Source organism: Rattus norvegicus, chromosome X, assembly GCF_021556685.1.
Source record: "Rattus norvegicus strain SHRSP/BbbUtx chromosome X, alternate assembly SHRSP_T2T, whole genome shotgun sequence".
In the NCBI taxonomy this organism is placed as follows: Eukaryota; Metazoa; Chordata; class Mammalia; order Rodentia; family Muridae; genus Rattus; species Rattus norvegicus.
Window position 1 is genome coordinate 4,278,237 of NC_141554.1, and position 20,918 is coordinate 4,299,154.

Sequence of the window (20,918 nt, forward strand, 5' to 3'; positions counted from 1 at the left end):
GCTCAATTCATAGATACAAAGATGTTTTCTTTTTATGAGAAGGCCTTGATCTTCTAGAATGTAGAATATTGTTGTCTGTGGCTTTCCTTTGCTCCCTCCATTCTCACATGGTTCATATCAGTGAAGAAACAACATAAAGAATGTGAAAAACACTTGCTGGGTCACAGGATAGACAAAATCAACAAAACTTTCCTTACATGGAATTAGAACATAGTGGAGAGCAGATACATTCAGCTTAGTCAATGAAATGCTCCCCCTGTATACCTAATGGACAAATGTTTACCCACCTGGATTGTCTTGTTAGCCATGCCTGCTTACCCTGCTTACCCAGTTCCCAGGAGACTTTATTCTCAGCAAGGGATAAGGTGGTGGACCAACATTTTAGGCTTCCTCAGTATTTCCCAATTACTCCAAGATAAGCAGAATCCTCCAAAAGGAGCTCCCATTTCCATAGTCTACCTCTCTTCAGGTCTGAAGCTATGAGCCCAGTCTACAAGAAAATCTCCATAACCCAGACAAAGTAAATCTTTTCTTTCTTTAGTGCTGGGGAGGATGGGCAGCTCTGATGGTGGCTTTCTTATTGTAGGTTCTTCCTGAGACAGGAGAGGGGGAAGAGCATGGGAGGAGGGTAAATCTTGATCCATTTAGAGTTTCAGTATAATAATAATAATAATAATAATAATAATAATAATAATAATAATAACAACAACAATCATCATCATCACCATCATCATCATCATCAATACAATCACCATCACCATCAAAAGTATTTTAGGCTGGTAAGATGATTCAGCATTTAAGAGAACTGACTGCTATTCCATAGGTCATGAGTTTAATTCCCAGCAAAAACATCGTGGAATACAAACATGCATAATGGCATTTGACTCCCATTTCTGTCGTGTCTGACAGTTACAGAATACTCATACAAATCAAATGAAATAAATCTTTAAAATAAATAAATAAATGTTTATTTATCAAAGTTTAAGTTACTGTGCTTCTGTAGCTGATCAGCTTTTTGTATTCCTCTGAGGACAGCAAATGCAATCTCTGTCTATTAAAATCCATGATGAGAGCTCACACATTACCTGCCCAATCCCAAGGCTTTTATTCAAAACACAGCTTCTGCTTTTCTGAGAATTATGTAGTTTCTTATTAAACTCCTATCCTTTCTTCATGTCCTGCCTCTGCGTGGCACACAAGAAAATTAGTTCATACATGAGGACATTACAGTTGCATTTTCCTGTGGTGTGAGAAAACTGAGGTTAACACAGAGGGGTCAGGACTGTCAACAAAGAAGTGGGCATAATGGCTATCTTTTGTCCAAATGCTGTTGGTTCAATGGGTCAGCTTTCCTGGGAGTTTACCAAACTCACAGGTCATCTTCTGGAGCTAATTAATCAATTTCTCCAAATTCTTAATCTGATTTACTAGCTCACTGATGGTGGAAGGTTGGGATGACGACTTCCCAGCAGACCCTGAAGAGAAACACAAGGGAACATGCATAGTAATGGCCCAGTCACAGGAGAGAAAATGCTGAGTCCCTAATGAACCATGATGAAATGGGAAATCTACAGATACTTGGAAGCACTGAAAGATGAGGAAAGCTCTCTTCAAGCTGGACTTATTAGCTATTTTCTTTCTCGCAACCGTGATCCCTAAACATGTGCCTCACTGCCTTCTGCAGTCGCCCTGGCCCTTAACAACAAAATCTGGTCAAGACATGAATAAATGGAAGATATTTTCAGTTCGTATCTGATGGGATGCATGTAAGTCCTGGAGTCCATAGTGTTAAGGACCACCAAGCCTTAATCATGTATGTTCAAGACAAAGAGTAAGAGACCTTGATGCATGTGAGCGGAGTAGCCCTTGTCATAAATTCCTATGGCATGTCCAGGAATCCTGTGAAGATAAAATTCAATACTCTACCCTGAGAGTCAAAGCTTTTATCGCTGTGCCTCTTCTTGGCATTCTTCCTCATTCAGAATGAAACTAAGGAATGCATAGTAGACAAGATGCATGCTTGACAATTCCTGACTCTCTGCCAATAAATTTATCAGATATTCCTGAAACTGGGTCTCTTCTTTAGGGATCCAGAGCCTTCAGGTCATAAGTCCTACTCCTAGAAGGCCTGAGCCAAGACTACCTCCTCTAGGAGGTTCCTCAGAACCAGCCCACTGCTCTCACTTGCCTTTTTGCACCAGATAATTTATGTTTCACTTCTTTAACAAGAAAGTATCTTAATTTCTTCCTCCTCTCTCTTTTGTCTCTCCATGCTCTCTGTTTTCTCTGTAAATAGCTTGATCATCCTGAAAAACATTTGAGTGGGTAAACAAATAAGTACTAACTAATTGCCACGAGGGCAGTTTCTGTTTCCATAACACTAGTGACATCACAGAGAATACAATGGAAATTCCAGCATACATTAGAGTATCCGGAAGATAGTCCCATTCAACAGCACATAACTTCCCTTTAACTAGATCTTCTCCAAATAAACAAACCATGTTGCCCTTTCAAGGATCTTTGCCTGAGACACAAAGGAAGACTTTCTATCACTATCCCTTCTAACCCAGAGATATCACTGATCTATTGAATTTTTTACCACCTTCATGCATGAATAGTTAAGACTCAATTCTCAAACACAGCCCACAAATGGTCCCCTACTCCTTTGGAAGCACACTCAAAATGACAAAGAAGAAAATAAACTGAGAACATAGTTCATAATTCTTGTCAGTGATGTGTTAATTCGACACAGTTAATCCATCTCAGGGGACATCTTCTGTAGCTAAATGACCAATTTTTCCAAATTCTTCATCTATTCCTCCTGCTAAGTAATATTGGAGGGTTGGGATGATGTCTTCCCAGTAGGCCAGGTACATAGATAAATACAAGTGAGCAAAGACTTGGGGAATATCCACAGACTACAACAGTATGGATAGGGGAGTAAAAAATACAGAAAACTTTTAAATTCTGATAAAAAATTCCCTCAGAGCCTCGAAAATTATTTATTTTAGCCATGAGACTGATTGTGATGTAATCAGTGGTACACAGTTCTGGCAACAGGTGCATTGATTAACACAGGTGTAATTTGAGTCATCAATAGCAAACACTCAGGGAAAGCATGATGGGTCAATCTTGGAATGAGCAATGAGAAGTCAAACTGAAGTATAGATAGGTATCATGTGGAAGAAACAGATGGACAGAGACTAAGACAGAAAGACAGACAGAGAGAGAGACAGATACACACACACACAAACACAACTCACTCACACACACACACAAATCAAAGCAGCAGTCATAGGGAAAACGATGTAGTAGATCATTGGTAAGGAGCTCCAGCCAGGGAAGAAAAGTCAAATTCTTCATTTGGGTGCCACATATGACAACTTCTATACTCCTGAAAGGCAGTCACCACTACATTTATGTACAACATCCATTAGGAAAATACAGACAGGGAAGGTAAAGTAAGGGAAGAGACTAGGTATTACTACACGATGCATGTTTATTAAAGTCCCATGTTATCTTTCTCCTGAGGCTGTAAGTCCCTGTAAAGAGAAGACAGTCCATGGTCAGCCTGGCATGCCTTTCTTGGATTTCTGAAAATTTTCCTTCCATACATGATCCTTGGCCCCTAGGCTTGTTGGGAGTTGTTGAATATTCTACATCTTCTCAGTTGTTAAATTCTTATCTAGTAGATTTGGACATCAATTCTATTTTTAATTGTTGTTCTCCAGTAGACAGCAAGTTCAGATCACACTGGTTTTTATGAGATAATCAAGTGCATAAACTGCCATGAAATATGTTATCATTAGTAAAGACCTTTGTAGGAAAGCTGAAAAATAGGACAGAGAGGCAGAAAGACAGACAAAGAGAGATGAGACAGAGAGACGGAGAAAGACACATACACAGAGAGAGAGAGTGAAAGAATACTATGCCTTGTGTATATGAAGCCAGAAAATAATTTGTGAATCTAGAAGAAAAAGTGTAAGTGACTGCCTGTAAATCCCATTGACTAAGAAAGAAGCCAGGAGCCAGTTGTGCTATTGAGACTTCACACAGATTGGCCTATACCAATGTGAAACACTAGACTTCCATGAGCAAATCCTTAGCCTGGATAATGCAGTTATGTTGGTCTAGAAAAACAAACACTGATTTGGCCCCTCTGTCTCTCAGTACTCTGATCTGCCATGTCACAGGAGGCTGAATGGTCTTCCACTTACCCTGAGATGCAGCTCACAAGGAACAGCACCTACCTTAAACAGTACTTCATCTGAGCCTACCCTTCATTATAGATGGTATTCGGGAAGCTAACTGACAGCTTTGCCTAGCTGTGTGTCAAAGTTCAGACATGACACTCCCACTCTGTGATTGTCAACACTTCCATGTTTCCATTGGGAGGGCAGTGTCACAAAAGCCTGATACTGTCTTCTCACTCCTTTCACTTTCTTCATGTGACCAAGTTGACAGTCACCTTCAGTTTATTCTCAGATCCACAGGATGCAACTTGGCCTCAGAGCCCTCATGTCTGGCCACAGAACAAAGAGAACAATCTCACAGTTCACAATGATAATGCAGACATGCCACGGTATTACCTCCAAATTTTACTTTCAAATTTATTCTCTTATTTCTGATTATACTACTCTTTAAAGAAGGTCATGTTGTGGGAGAGCATTTGGTTTCTGCCCCATCCACAGATTATAGTTTTCTTACATAGACTTTTTTCAGTGACAAGGTTTCTGTAAACTTGTATCAAATTAACCATTTAAGCACAGAAACACACACACACACACACACACACCGACACACATACACACATACACACACATACACACAAACACACGGAGTGTAGGGATAATAGTGATGTGCATGTTGAAGAAATTTAGGACAGTCGATTTAGCATATAAGATGTGGAGGGTTGCACTACAATCTAAGCCCATAGGATGAAGGATGGGGAACAATTGTGAGTGGTGCTTTCCCCCCATTTGGACATATGAACCATGAAGTATGAGACAGTAGATCTGCATGGTCAAAGCCAAAGAACAGAAACATACACAGTCAATTGATTGTGAATAGCTCATCTCTCTGATCTCTAATGGAAGAGTTAAGATGTTTCCACACCTCTCCTGCATAATATTTCATTGCAGTCCAATGCTAGCACACTGAAGGATATTCAAGAACATATCTGAAAGGTGATCTTTTGACCTAGCTTCATATAGAGATAAAGCAAGAGTGTCAGAATTCCCAGAGCTCTGATGAGCAGAGGGTGTTGTTTTCCTCTCATTAACTTAGCAATGCCTCAGAAATCCAAGAAGACAATCTCCTAAGGCCTATTCACAGCTGCACATGGTGTATTTTGGCTTCACAACACCTTAGGCTGTAGTTACAGAAGCCAGGATGAAAACTGTAAATTCCATCAGCATACAGTTGCTGGGAAGATCACCAGAATCACTGATATATCTCTATAGAACCATGACTGTAGATAGACATGCCTTGCAGGGATAGTACATGGTTGTTTAGTTCCCCCAATTACTGTACAGGACATGTAGGGAAGTCAGGAAGGAGCCAGTCCCTGTTCTATTTCACTAACTGACATTTCTTCACTATCATAGAAATCTGCCTGCCAAAGGGCACTGTCATTAGGACAAAACAGCAACCAACAGATTGGAAAAAAAGATCTATACCAATACTTCACCTGATAGAGGGCTATAATCCAATAGATACAAAGTACTCAAGAAATTAACCTTCAGAGAGACAAATAACCCTATTCCAATTGGGTTCCAGAAATGACGAAAGAATTCTCAATTGAGGAAAATCAAATATCTGAGAAGCGTTTAAACAAATATTCATCTAAGTATGGTGACTAAGTATGTCATCAAGGAAATGTAAATGAAAACAACCCTACGATTCCACCTCACACATGTAAGAATGGCTGGAATCAAAAACTCAGGAGACAGCAGATGTTGATTAAGATGTCAAGAAAGAGGAAAGCTTCTTCTTTCTTGGTGGAATTACAAACTTGTTCAATCACTCTGGAAATCATTCTGAAGATTCCTCAGAAAGTTGTAAATTGCACTACCTGAGGACCAAGATTTACCTAGCCTGGGTATATACCCAAAACATGCTCCAACATGCAATAAAGACACATGGTCAACTATGTTCATAGTGTAGGACACCCTTATGGGAGACCCCACTCCAATTGCAAGATGGTACTCCCCAAGAAACGTGAGAGATCGGCTCTTGATATAAAGCACATGAGTCCATTTATTATCAGAGCTCTGGGATGGCTCCTATCTCACACAGGAGACATGGGAGTCGACTCCAAGACTCAAAATTTAAGGCTTTTTATAGGGGAAGGGAATGGGATTCAGCGTGTTTATACTTGATTGGTTGATTTATATATCAGCAAGGGAAATGGGTACAATGTCTCATCAGCATGCAGTACGTGTGGGCTGGAGTATTCACGATGTAGGAGAGTCTTATCTTTATTTGAAGAACAGGGAGTTTGGTAAGTATTAACTATAGAGGAACAGCCAGTTTGCCCATTCGGATGGCCCATGACTCAGCGGAGATGGTGGCTGCTAGTGCCTGGAACAATCTCTTGACCTTGTTTTTAGGCTTGGCCGGGCATGTCTCAGGCCCGTTCTGTCTTTTCCCCTTATGTGCTGTTCTTCTGTAGTTTTTATGAGGTTTTTATTTTAACTCCTTCAATAGCAGACTTATTAATGATACCAGGAACTTGAAGGAAACCTAATGGCATTCATCGGTGGAATGGATACAGAGAATGTGGTACATCTGCCCAATTTTGTACTATTCAGTTACCAAAACCAATGATTTCAAGAAATTCATAGACAAATGGATTGAACTAGAAAATATAATACTGACTGAGGTAACCCAGTTACAGAAAAACATACATGGTATGAAATCACCAAAAGTGGATATTGGCACAAAAGATCAAATTACCCAAGATGCAGACCACAGACAACTGGAAGGCTAAGAAGGACACCCAAGATGTTCATGCTTTGCTACTTTTTAAAAGGGGGAACAAAAATATCTATGAATTTAGAGTAGAAACTGAAGGAATCCCATTAAGAGCATTCCATATATATATAATCAGTCAGCAATACTAGATAAGATTGCTGAAGCTAAGAAGGGCAGGCTGCCAATATCCGGATACAGATACTTACTGAGACACAGCTAGAGCATGTCAAATACAGAAGTGAGTGCTAGTGGCAATCTGAACTGAAAATGGACCTCTTGTTGTTAGATTTTGAGAAAGGATTGCAAGATCTGAAGGGTCTTTAATCCCCATAAGAATAGCAATGGGAATGAACCAGAGCTTTCTGTTACTAAGGCAGTATTCAAGGACGGTACATGGATAGACCTATGGCTCCAACTGCATATGTAGCAGAGGATGGCCTCGATGGGCATTAATGGAAGGAGAAGTTCCGGGTCCAAAGTAGGTTTGACTCCCAGTTGAAGGGTATATGAATGTGCAGTAAGAGGGGATATAGAAGAAGGGTAAGGGTACCAGTTAGGCCTCTTATGGACAGAAAACTGGGAAAGGAAATAACATTTGAAATGTAAATATAGAAATATCCGTTTGTAAAAGAAATAAAAATTGCTAAAAAATAAAAAAAGAAAGAAATTAAAGAAAAGAAAACTGTCAGCTAATCTCACCTATTGACTCAGACATATAAAGGGTAACTGTCAGGGAATGGTACTCAGAGTAATACTAGTGAAAAGACTCTGATGATGAAGTCTCAACTTGGTAACACTTCTCTCTCGCAGATACCAGTGTCAGACACAAACTGCACCATAGGAATCCAATGCATGGAGTTTACTCTGAGCTGAGGACACAATATTGGTCTTTTCCTTTTCCTTAGGACCGTTTTCTTCTGGGCAAAAAGAGTAAAATCCATGACCTCTCAGGAAAGCAACTTTGCCCTCCCCAACACCTGGTTTTTGGAATGAATATATTAATGATATAAAATCTCTGACTTCCAGGAACCATAACAAGCAGGAACGTCCAGATGCTGCTGGGAGGCTCGCAGCTCCTGATTCCCATATGTGGAAGGCTCAGTTCAAGGCTATCTCGTCAGCAAACCCCCTCAACTCCTATACAGGACTCACTGAGCTTTCCCATGGATGATATATTTCCCCCTTTTTTTTATACCAAGACAGAAGTCCAGCTTCCTTCTCCCCATCTGTGATGTCTTTATCCTCTTGTTATCACTCCCAAATGACAGTTTACTCTGAACTAGGGGACAGTTCATAAAGCCTAGAGTTACTGAAGGAATATCTAAGAGATAGTTGCTGTCACGACAACACTTGTGACATCACAGAAGCTTGGGCTCTCCAGGTTACAATAGATTTTTCAGGGAGTACCTAATGTCACTGAGAACTGTCATGGCCTACCTGATAAACAGCTTTCCTTACTTTGACCAGATTCAAGGGTGCCCTTTCCAGGAGTGTCTCCTGTGACACAGTGGAAACCTTTATGTACTACATCTCTCTAAAGCTAGAGACTTCTCTTTGCTTCATTAGTGGTTACATGCTCTGAATGGAGAAAGTTAGTCAGGGTCTTGGCATGTGTAGAAAAGATCTAGGAGTGTGTAGTGGAGAAAATTCTTCTGGAGAATAATTCTATTCCCAGATCTAACAGTGTGATATACAGTTAATGTGGTACATTTTCTCTGTCTCCCTAAGGCCATTATATGTCAAACAACCTTTAATTGAATCAATATTGTATTTAATTTTCCTATTTTACATTTCTTGATAGTAGACTTTATATATATTGCTGTATGTGTACTCAAAAGTTCTGATTTCCAATTCCACTTTTTGCAATGATTGTGGCAACAAAGGGGCCCAGGAATAGAGCTAATGCAACAGTAAGAATAATTTCTGCCTACTTTAAATGATAAATAGACATCAGTAAAGCAAAGGACAACATGAACTATAGAATTCGGTCCTGTAGTTCTATTAGATATCAGTTCTCTAATATTTGCCTTCCTGTGTACACAGGACCACATATTTCACATATCTCCTGACACATGCAGCATCACTACCACTTGGCCGGAACAATGGGATATTGTTAGTGGATTTAGAGGTTCAGTGCCATTCTCTGATAGGACAAAGAATAGATTTTATGGAAAACTGGAGGAGTAAGATTTGAAGAATGAAATGGTTGAACAGTTCTTCCAACTGCTAATCTCTGCACATTGAAAGCAATGTGGGGTGTATTCTAAACATAATATTATATGGATGAATCCCTCCTTTAAGGAATGCAGCAGGCCCAATAAAAAAAAATAACAGTCTTGCGATACTTCCCTGGAATGTACTGGGAGTTTCCATAGGATTTTTTTTCTTAATGTCTTTTTCATTGTGTCCACCTGCCAGGAATTCTGAGTTATATATGCTCCATAAAGATTGCACACTATTTATAAAACTTTGACTATTAATTCAGAGGTTTTGGCTATAAAAGCTATAAAAGCTGGGCAATTCCATGATAGCATTCCTAGTGAGAGGGAAAATTAGGGGAAAAGTTCCTAGCAGAACTTTTTAGTTTATCTTTCACCAGTTTCTGTCTTTTGGAGAAGCTTCTACTCACCCAGAAAAAGTATCAATAAAAAAATCACATACTTTTTTTCCTATCCTAGCAGTCTATATGTCAGTAAAGTCAGGTTCCCATAATTCATCATAGTGTTGGCCAGTCATATGAGATTCTTCTTTCTAATGAACTCTGTCTTGTTATTTATATAAGTATAAAACTGACATCTGGCTTAAACATATCCTGCCATGCTGTCCAATGTAGGTAGGTATAACATATATTGGTGCTGGCAATTCATAGAGTTATGTAGAACCAAGTCAAGTAGTCTGGTAAAGCTGAGTTACCAGAAAACTGCAAATTGTTTCTGAAAGAATGATCTTTCCTTCTGTTTTTCAGTATCAACCTGTGGCTTCAAGGTATCCAGCTAATGCTTTTGCATACTCACATCATTTTTATACTGTGAAGTCTCAGGTAGCGGTGTGTTAGTTATGTCACCAGAAGTTCAGTAGGATCACTGGACTTAAGGACTTAAGGACACTTGTTTGGCATCTAGGTTAGTGATCTTGTTACCTTTAGTCTCAAGGCAGACATCTCTTTGATATCCATAGCAGTGAAACCTAGCAAATCATAGGGGAATCCAAATATCCTCTTGGAGAGCCATGACTTTCTCTATGTTCTAAATGTCCTTTCCTCAGCAACGAGGACAATTTTTGTATCCATATTATACCATAGACATTTTTAGTATCCAAAGCATAACGTCTGTCCATGTACAAAATGACAGGCTTCCCTTTTCCACATTTGACCTCCTGAGTCAGTCTGATGAATCAGTAGTGTTCTCTGGGCCTACGTACTTGGCTCTAAGTCTTGAGTGAAAATAATTACAGTAACTGTTGAAGCTCCTTGGTATCTCACTCCTTGTTTAATGAAAATACTGCCAACTGTGTTGATTATTGCATTAGTGTCTTTCATGGGACGGTGTTTGACAGTAGTTCATTAGGTCTTTCCACGTAAAATGGACCATTGTTGTTACCTCACGACAGTCAGGGAAGATCATCTGAGGGTCTACAGAACACAGCAGGGTAACAGGATTTATGTCAAGAGTGTTTTTCCAACTACACTCTAGGATGGTACAGTAATAGTATCTGTTAGTGTGCAAAAGGGACATATAGAAGCCAGCTTCACAAGAATACACTTGGAAGGGAATAGAGAGGCAAAGCTTAGAACAGGGGCAGAAGGAGCACCCATTCAGGGCCTGCCCCACATGTAGCCCATACTCAAACAGCCACCAAACTAGATAAGATGAATGAAGCAGCAAAGAAGTGCAGGCCGACCGTAACTGGATGTAGATCTCTCCTGAGAGACACAGCCAGAATACAGCAAATACATAGGCGAATGCCAGCAGCAAACCACTGCCCTGAGAAGAGGACCCCCATTGAAGGAATCAGAGAAAGAACTGGAAGAGCTTGAAGGGGCATGAGACCCCAAATTAACAACAATGCCAAGCAACCAGTGCTTACAGGGACTAAGCCACTACCCAAAGACTATGCATGGACTGACCCTGGGCTCCAACCTCATAGGTAGCAATGAATAGCCTAGTAAGGGCACCAGTTGAAGGGGAAGAAGCCCTTGGTCCTGCCAAGACTGAACCCCCAGTGTACAGGATTGTTGCAGGGAGGTTGGTAATGGGGGTAAGATGGGGAGGGGAAAACAAATATCAAAAGAGAGGGGGAAGGGTTAGGAGGATGTTAGCCCAGAAACCGGGAAGGGGAATAACAATTGAAATGTAAATAAGAAATACTCATGTTAATAAAGATGAAAAAAAAAAAATAGAAGCCAGGTTGTGGTGTTCCTTGTAGAAAGGCTTCAACTCTCTGGGATGATAGGAGCATAAAATGCTGACCCAGATTTAGCTTCTCTGCTTCTTTCAAAGAATAGGGGCAGCTAACATAGCCTTTAGACAAGTGATCCATTCTGAGGCTACAGGATCCAGTTGTATGGACAGGTGCACTACAAGGTGTTTTCACAGCCATAAAGTGTTTTTTAAATCCTTCAAACAGTGCCTTTTCATCTGTTTCATGGAAAAACAGATAAAAACATTCTGAGGAACCTTGCAATGTTGGGGTGTAACCAAAACAAACTATCAAGTTTCAAACTCCATACCTTCTGTCTCCACGCAGATTCGTCCTAGTACCCTCATGTGTTATGGGCTATTGGGGCTTTGCTATTTCTCCAAAACCCTGGTATCCAGGCAGAGCAATCCCCACCCACACCAAGAATATCTCAAACCTGTCTCGTAATCTTTGGAGATGGGACCAGTGGGATAACAGCAACCATTCTCTGATACAGGTTTCTTTTGCCTCCCCCAGATTTTTGCCAAGCTTGGTGTCCTCTTCATATAAAAAGGTGAACTTTCCAGCTCACCCTTGCTCAGTGATTATAACTCTTGGACCAGTGTCTCAGTTTCCCTTTTTCAATTATTTTGAGTTACATGAGAGAGGAGAACATTATCTATATCTTGTAAGAGTGTCAACCTGGGAAACTTCTGAGGCCAGCCACTATCCCGACTGGAGAAATTTGAAGTCCTTGGCTGAATAGGGTCTAAATTATTTGCCCATTTTTACATCACTCTGTAACTGTCATTCAGAATTGAATTTTACCTCCTCTGCCAAATGGAACCTGAAGAATACATCTTTCAAGTACAAGACAGTCTGTCTACATATTTTCCCTGGAGGATTAATATTTCTGAGTGTAGATGAGATAGGAACTATAGGGTAAGTAGCCTCTACACTCTAACACAAGTACCTCAGATCTCGGATTGTTTATATAATTAATGTTCCCAGTTTCTTCTCAGGAAATGACAACATCCTCCAGTGAGACTGGAAGGATATTAGGATGCCCACATTTGTCAGCTGGGGATTATAGTCTGTAACTCTCCCTTTGCATCTGGACTGTGGATTATTTAATCTGCATAAGCACAAATGAATGGGTTTGTTGAACAATTATGGGATTTTGTTTTAGGACCAGGCCTGGGAGGATAGTTTCTGTCAATACACCTAGGATTCTTACTACAAATCTGAAAGATAGTCCAACTATCTTTTGTATAAGGAACAGGACTTTCACAAAGGTGATATTCTTTGTGTAAACAGAAACAATGTTTTCTTTGTTAGTGTCTGGAAGTCTAACTGTGTCTCATTGTTAGAAAAGATGATGGTTGCTTTCATTTTATGCAAGAGATCTCATGCCAGAAGGGAACAGGAAGAAGTGGAGACAATCTGACATGATCAATAACAGGTGAGTTATTATCCCCTTGCAAACGTTAATGGAATGTTTGCTGCTTCAGAGACAATAAGGGAGTTTTCCTTTTGCTACTTTGAATGTTATCTTCTGATCAGGTAATTGTCTTAGGAGATTATTGAGGACTGAATATCAATCCAGTGACCTGTAAGAACTCAATTGTTTTTCCAGAATTTTAAGTTTTACTGCAGACTCCTGGAGTGTAGTAGCCTGGGCCCCATTACTCTTCTAACTGTTGTACTCAATTTTCCTTTTACTTCAAGTTACAGGACATATTTTTTCAATGTACACCTTATTTGCATGAGGCATGATTGTCTTTCTCCAATGGTTGTTTGGTAGTCTTCTGGCCCTTTTCTTGTTTGTTTCACAAAACATGTTTTTCTTCCAGATTTACTGTTAGGATTGCCACTATTGGCCTTGGTAAGTCTCTTGTCCTCTGGCTCTCAGTCAAATCTCTATTTTCCCACTCATTTTAAGCTACCACTAAACACTGAGACTCACCAATACCTGCACATCTCCCTAATGTTTTTACATCAAATATCTGGTGCCAACTGAGTGACAAAAGCACTTTTGAACATCTGCCTATGCCCAGGGCCTCTGGAACTATTGGTGTAGCTAAATGATAAGTCCATAAAAGTATACTAGAAAAGAATGTTTTTCTGATGTACCATGTGTGAACTCACTTATTTTTTAAAGGTTTTCTGTCTTCTGAGCTGCTGCATCGAGCCCAGCCAGAAAGTCTGGAAATAGATGACCAGCACCACAGTACCTTGGTCAAGGTCAGAATCCTAAGGGAGGTGTGAGGAATGGAAAATGACTCTCAATACAATTCTTGTTATCAGTCAGAGATCCCTATATGGATGCAGTACCACATTTTTATTTTCCAACAATTTTCAGTCCCTCTCTTCTGATATGAACAGGGCGGCCAGTAATTGTTGGCAATCATTGTCATTGTGCTGATGAACATAAAAAACATTTTCTAAGATAGAGATGAGTGTCTGAGTTTTCTCAGAGAAAGAACGTTTCTTTGTTCTCTAGTAGTATTGGTCACTTGTCCTGAAGGAAATACATATGATAACTCAGGATAGGGCCTCCTTACTCAGATCTTTTGTTCCTAAATGAAAAAGTTCAGAGGCAAACTGGAGGAAATAATTGCAGGAACTGCACAGATTTAAGCCATATTCGTGTGTTCAGGCCACAAAGAGCATAGTTGGATCAACTGTAGGTATGCAAGAGACACTTCAGGAGAAGAAGAGGAAAGGGTACATGGGCATGGCTGAAGCACAGCATGAAGGCACCAATCCTAAAGAGAAGGAGGATAGGTTAGTTCTTCCTCATCTTAATAGATGTTTAGAATTTTTAATGTTTTTTCACTTGAGGCTTGATTACTGCAAAACTGATATAATTTATGAATCTTTATTTAAATTTTAATTGTTCTTCCCTTTCCCCATTTCACCTTCTGGAACCAACTATTGTATCCCTCTTCCCCTGTTTCTATGAGGGTGCTCCTTATACACCTATCCACCCACTCCTTCCCACCTCCATTCCCTGACATACCCCTACTATGAGATATTGAGTCTTGACAGGACAAAGGACCTCTCCTCCCAATGATGCCTGACAAGTCCATCCTCTTCTACATAGATGGCAAGAATCATAGGTCAATCTCTGTGTAACCTTGGGATAGTTGTTTGGTCCCTGTTATATCCTGGGTGAAGATTATTTATAAAGTTATCACAGATATAATTTTAAGGAAACAGGTGCAAGCCAGAGAGGAACCTGTCATTATCCACCTAAGGACACATCTATGTAAGGAAACTAATGAGAATGTCCAGGAGTGCTTATGACACCCAGCAATACTTCTCCTCTTTTCCAGTGGTTTTATGTCCCTGCACTCAACCATTCGACGTCAAAAACAAAACAAAACAAAACAAAACAAAACAAAACATTCTAACATATAGAATCTAAACACAATTCCTTGTCTTTATAGGTCTTCAGGAAATAGTAAAGATAATATGGCAAAGGAGTGAGCTGCTTATTATATTTAATCCATAATTCTCAATTCACAATGACAAATAACAGAATCATCAGGAGGACAGAGATAGACAACACTAGAACAAATAAATGAATATAAGAGACAAATTAATGGTGGCTACAACACACTCATACACTTGGGTAAAGGGCCATTTGGTGACATCTCACTAAAACTTTAATGTATTTTACCAGCAGCAAAAATTTACCTTCACTATGAGTTCAAACAGAAGGTGCCATACCCAGTATTGCTTCTGGAAGTGACTAAATAGTTGGCAATTTCTATAGGAAATTTAGACCAGGGTATCACAGGGGCCTCAACTGCTGAGTTGAGATCTTTGCTTGGTTCCCGGTTGAATGCCTCAGGTTGCACTCTTGGAAGAAATCTCCACAAATCAGGGTCAAAGTCCATGATGAAATGTATAAGGTGCTCAAACTGGTTAGGATTTCAAATAGATGATGCTGTGTCTTCATAATATTGTAGGGTAAAAATTGAAAGACCATTCAATATGACCAAGACTTGGAGGGAAACACTTTCAATAGACTAACTCTAAATGCAAATCACCAGATTTCATTTTAAATACAAAGCATACAAAAAAAAAAAAAAAACATCCTGGTTTGACTGATGCAGGGGGAAACAAGAATGCAGTTTAACAAGAGTATAGAACATGCAGTCAGCTAGGTCATTTTGACTCTCATTTTCTAGAAAAGTGTTGTGTGCTCTCCCATAAAACTTTTCAGGACAAGAGGTAGAAACCGGAGACAGATGCATGTGGGAAAAGATGGAGAAATCTTTACCCACATAATCAATGTAAAAAGAAAATAGCTAAACCCATGCGGAATGACAAAGGGTGCAAATCCATCAGGAATTTAGATTGTTATCTAATGAGGTGCTTCTTATGGGTGAAGAAATAAGACAGGGTAGTGAAGAAGGTATTTACACATGGTTGTCTTTATAACAATAACAAGTTGTAGAAAAATGATTAATAATTGAAATCAATAATTTCAATTTTTGTTAATTTTTTGTATTTTGTTAACAAAGTTTTTCAGTAGATTTTTTTTGTTTTCTTTCATCAATTTCTTTATCATGCAATATAATACCAATTAAGACAATACCAATGGTTTACATATTCGTTTCAAATTTGAGGTACTAAATAAATGTGCCGTAGAATACATTTCCAATGATTCTAAATATGTAACGTGTTTGAGATTGTAGAATTGATGATTATATCACATCAGTATATCTATGATTTGGTTAAATGTATATTGCATTTCCATTTGTATGTAGGATCATTCTATTTTATCAAACCACCATTATCATCTGGATATTATTTTCATTTATAAATTATTCACAGCATAAGGAAATATGATGTTGCTTCAGGTTGACAAGAAGTAGAGTCGTGATGGCTATTTTTTTGTTGCGTACTTGACTACAACTGGAATTATCTAAAACCACAAAATAATGGGCATACCTTTGAGGGACTTCCACTTTCATTCAAAGTGAGAAGATCTAGTTCTAGTAAGAATTTTTTAAATATAAAAACACTCCCTGAATCCAGGTATTTATTCCAGCTACAATATGGGCAATTCTTCCTATTGGAAGCCTATATAATGACATCGAAGAAATACGTTTTTGCTCTTATCCTGCTTACTGTGTCTTGCTAGCAAGTCTATTTCACTACTGGCATTAAATCTTTTTTTTAATCTTTATTAACATGAATATTTTCTTATTTACATTTCGATTATTATTCCACTTCCCAGTTTCTGAGCCAACATCCCCCTAACGCCTCACCCTCCCCTTCTATATGGGTGTTCCCTTCCACATCCTCCCACATTTCCACACTCCCCCCAACTATCACGTATACTGGGGGTTCAGTCTTAGCAGGACCAAGGGCTTCCCATTCCACTGGTGATCTTACTAGACTATTCATTGATACCTATGAGGTCAGAGTCCAGGGTCAATCATGTATAGTCTTTGGGAAGTGGCTTAGTCCCTGGAAGCTCTGCTTGGTTGGCATTGGTGTTCATATGAGGTCTCCAGTTCCTTCAATCTCTTCCAGATCTTCCTCCGATTCCTTAAACGTTCCTGTTCTCAGTTCAGTTGTTTGCTGCTGGCATTCGCCTATGTATTTGCTGTACTCTTGGTGTGTCTCTCAGGAGAGCTCAACATCCAGTTCCTGTCGGCCTGCACTTCTTTGCTTCATCCATCTTGTCTAATTGGGTGGCTGTGTATCTTTGGGACACATGTGGGACAGGCTCCGAATATACGTTCCTTCTACATTTGTTCTAAATTTTGCCTCCCTATTCCCTGCCAAGGGTATTCTTGTTCCCCTTTTAAAGAAGGAGTGAAGTATTCACATTTTGATCATCCTTATTGAGTTTCATGTCTTCTGTGCGTCTAGGCCAATTCAGGCATTTGGGCTAATATCCACTTATCAATGAGTGCATACCATGTGTGTTTTTCTGTGATTGGGTTACCTCACTCAGGATATTTTTGAGTTCCATCCATTTGCCTATGGATGTCATAAAGTTCTTGTTTTTGATAGCTGAATAATATTCCATTGTGCAGATGTACCACATTTTCTGTATGCATGGTTCTGAAGAAGGTCATCTGGTTTCTTTCCACATCTTGACTATTATAAATAATGCTGCTATGAACATAGCGGAGCATGTTTCTTTGCTATATGTTGGGGCATCTTTTGGTTACATGCCCAAGAGAGGTATAGCTTGGTCCTCAAGTAGTATAATGTCCAACTTTCTGAGGAACCGCAAGACTGATTTCCAGAATGGTTGTACCAGTCTGCAAACCCACCAACAATGGAGGAGGTTTCCTCTTTCTCCACATCCTCGCCAGCATCTGCTGTCACCTGAGTTTTGATCTTAGCCATTCTCACTGGTGTGAGGTGAAATCTAAGGGTTGTATTGATTTGCATTTCCCTCATGACTAAAGATGTTGAACATTTCTTTAGGTTTTTCTCAGCCATAAGGCATTCCTCAGCTATGAATTCTTTGTTTAGCACTGAAACCTATTTTTAATATGGTCATTTGTCTCCCTGTGGTCTAACTTCTTGAGTTCTTTGTATATTTTGGATATAAGCACTCTATATGTTGTAGGATAGGTAAAGATCTTTTCCCAATCTCTTGGTTGTTGTTTTGTCCAAACAATAGTGTCCTTTGCCTTACAGAAGATTTGCAGTTTTATAAGATCCCATTTGTCGATTCTTGATCATAAAGCATAAGCCATTGGAGTTTTGTTCAGAAAATTTTCTCCAGTGCCCACGTGTTCAAACCTCTTCCCCATATTCTCTTCTATTAATTCAAGTATATCAAGATTTTAAATACAGTTTCTTGATCCACTTCAATCTGAGCTATGTACAGGGGGATAAGAATGGCTCAATTTGCATTCTTGACTTCCAGTTGAACCATTTCTTGAAAATGCTATTTTTTTTTTTTTTTGGTCATTGGATGGATTTAACTTCTTTGTTAAAGCCCAAGTGAGTATAGGTGTGTGGGTTTATTTCTGTTTCTCAATACTTTTCAATTGATCGTACTGCCTGTCCTTGTACTGATATCGGACAATTTTTATCACCATTGCTCTGAACTACGACTTGAGGTCAGAAATGGCTATTCCCCCAGGAGTTCTTTTATTGTTGTGGATAATTTTTGCTCTCCTCATTTGTTTTTTCAAATGAATTTGCAAATTGCTCTTTCTGACTCTATTAAGAGCTGAGGTCAAATTTTGATGTGGATTTCATTGAATCTGGAGATTGCTTTTGGCAAGTAGCCACTTTTCAATATTAATCCTCCAAGTCCATTTGCATGGGAGATCTTTCCATTTTTTGAGACCTTCTTAAATTTCCTTCTTTCAGACATTTGAAATTCTTGTAACACAGATTCTTTGTTTGCTTGTTCAGAGTCACACTGTGGTTTTTACATTATTTGTGGCTACTGTGAAGGGTGGCATTTTTCTAACTTATTTCTCAGACTCTTTATCCTTTAATAGAGGAAGGCTACTGATTTGTTTGAGTTAATTTTATTTCAAATCATTTTGCTGAATTTGTTGATCAGGCTTAGTAGTTGTCTGGTTGAACTTTTCAAGTCATTTAGTTATGCTATCATGTGATCTGAAAATAGTGATATTTTCACTTCTTCATTTCCAATTTCTATCCCTCTGACCTCCTTTTTTGGTCTGATTGCTCTGGCTAGGACTTCAAGGAGTGTATTGAATTAGTATGGAGAGACTGTATAGCCTTGCCTATTACTTGATTTTAGTGGGATTGCTTCAAGTCACTTTCCATTTTGTTTAATGTTGGCTACATGTTTGCTGTATATTGCTTTTACTATGTTTAGCTATAGAACTTGAATTGCAGTTCTTTCCTAGACTTTTGACATGATGTCGTGAAGAATATTGTCAAATGCTCTCAGCATTTGATGAGATGATCATGGGGTTTTATTCTTTGAGGTTTTTTTTTCATATAATGGATTTCTTTGTTAGGTTTCCATGTATTTAGCCATCCTTGCACTCTTGAGATGAAGATACTGGATCATGTCATAAGGGTTGTTTTTGATGTGTTCTTGGATTCAGTTTGTGAGAACTTTGTAGAATATTTTCTCCTCAATATTCATAAGGGATCTTTTTTCAGAAGCTGTCTTTCTTTGTTGCAATTTTTATATGGTTTATTTATAGTCATAATTGTGGCTATATAGAAGGATTTGGGAAGTGTTCCTTTCTGTTTCTGTGTCTGTTTTGTGGAATAGTTTAGACAGTATTGCTGTTAGGGTTCTATGAAAGTCTTTTTCTATTCTGCACTAAACCCATCTGGTCCTGGGCATTTTTTTAATTGGAAGACGTTTAGTAACTGCTTCTATTTCTTTAGGAGTTATGGGATTGTTTACACAGGTTAAATTATCCTGATTTAACTTTGGTAACTTGTATTTGTGTAGAAAGTTGTCCATTTCCTCCAGATTTTCCAGTTTTGTTGAATATAGGATTTTGAAGTAGGATCTGATGATTTTTTGAATTTCCTCAGTATCAGTGGTTATGTCTCCTTTTTGTTTCTGATTTTGTTACTTTGGATTTTGTTACTCAGTGCCCTCTGCTGAGTCTGGCCAAGGGTTTATCTATCTTGTTGAATTTTTCAAAGAAAGAAATCAGTTCTTGCTTTTGATGATTCTTTGTATGGTCCTTTTTGTTTCTAATTGTTTGATTTCAGCCCTGAGTTTGATTATTTCCTGCCTTATATTGTATTTGCTTTTGTTCTGTTCTAGAGATTTTAGGTGTGCTATCCAATTGCTAATATATGCTCTCTCCAGATTTTTTTTTGGAGCCAGTCAGAGCTTTTAGATTTCATCTTAGCACTGCTTTGATTGTGTACCATAATTTTGTGCCTTCATTTTTATTAAATGCTAAAAAAAACTTTAATTTATTTCATTATTTCTTCCGTGACCAAATTGTCATTGAGCAAAATTTTGTTCAACTTCCATGTATGTGTGGGCTTTCTGTAATTATTTTTCTTATTTAAGACCAACCTTAGTCTGTGGTGATCTGATAAGATGCATGGGATTTTTTAATCTTCTTGTATCTGTTGAGGCCTCTTTTGTGACTGAATATAGGGTGAAATTTGGAGAAGCTACCATGAGGTCCTAAGAAGAATGTGTGTGTGTGTGTGTGTGTGTGTGTGTGTGTGTGTGTTTGTGTGTGTGTGTGTTTGTGTGTGTGTGTGTGTGTGTATGTTTGTTTTAGGATTAAATGTTCTATAAATATTTGTTAAATCCATTTGGTTCATGACTTTCTTTTTTTCGGAGCTGGGAACCAAACCCAGAGCCTGGCGCATGCTAGGCAAGCGCTCTACCACTGAGCTAAATCCACAACCCCTGGTGCAAGACTTTTGTTAGTTTCTCTATATGTCTTTGTTTCTGTTTCCGTGATTTGTCCATTGATGAGAGTGTGTGGTGGAAATCTCTTACTATTATCGTGAGAGATGCAATGTGTTCTTTCATTTTTAGTAAGGTTTCTTTTATGAATATAGGATGCCTTGCATTTGGAGCATAG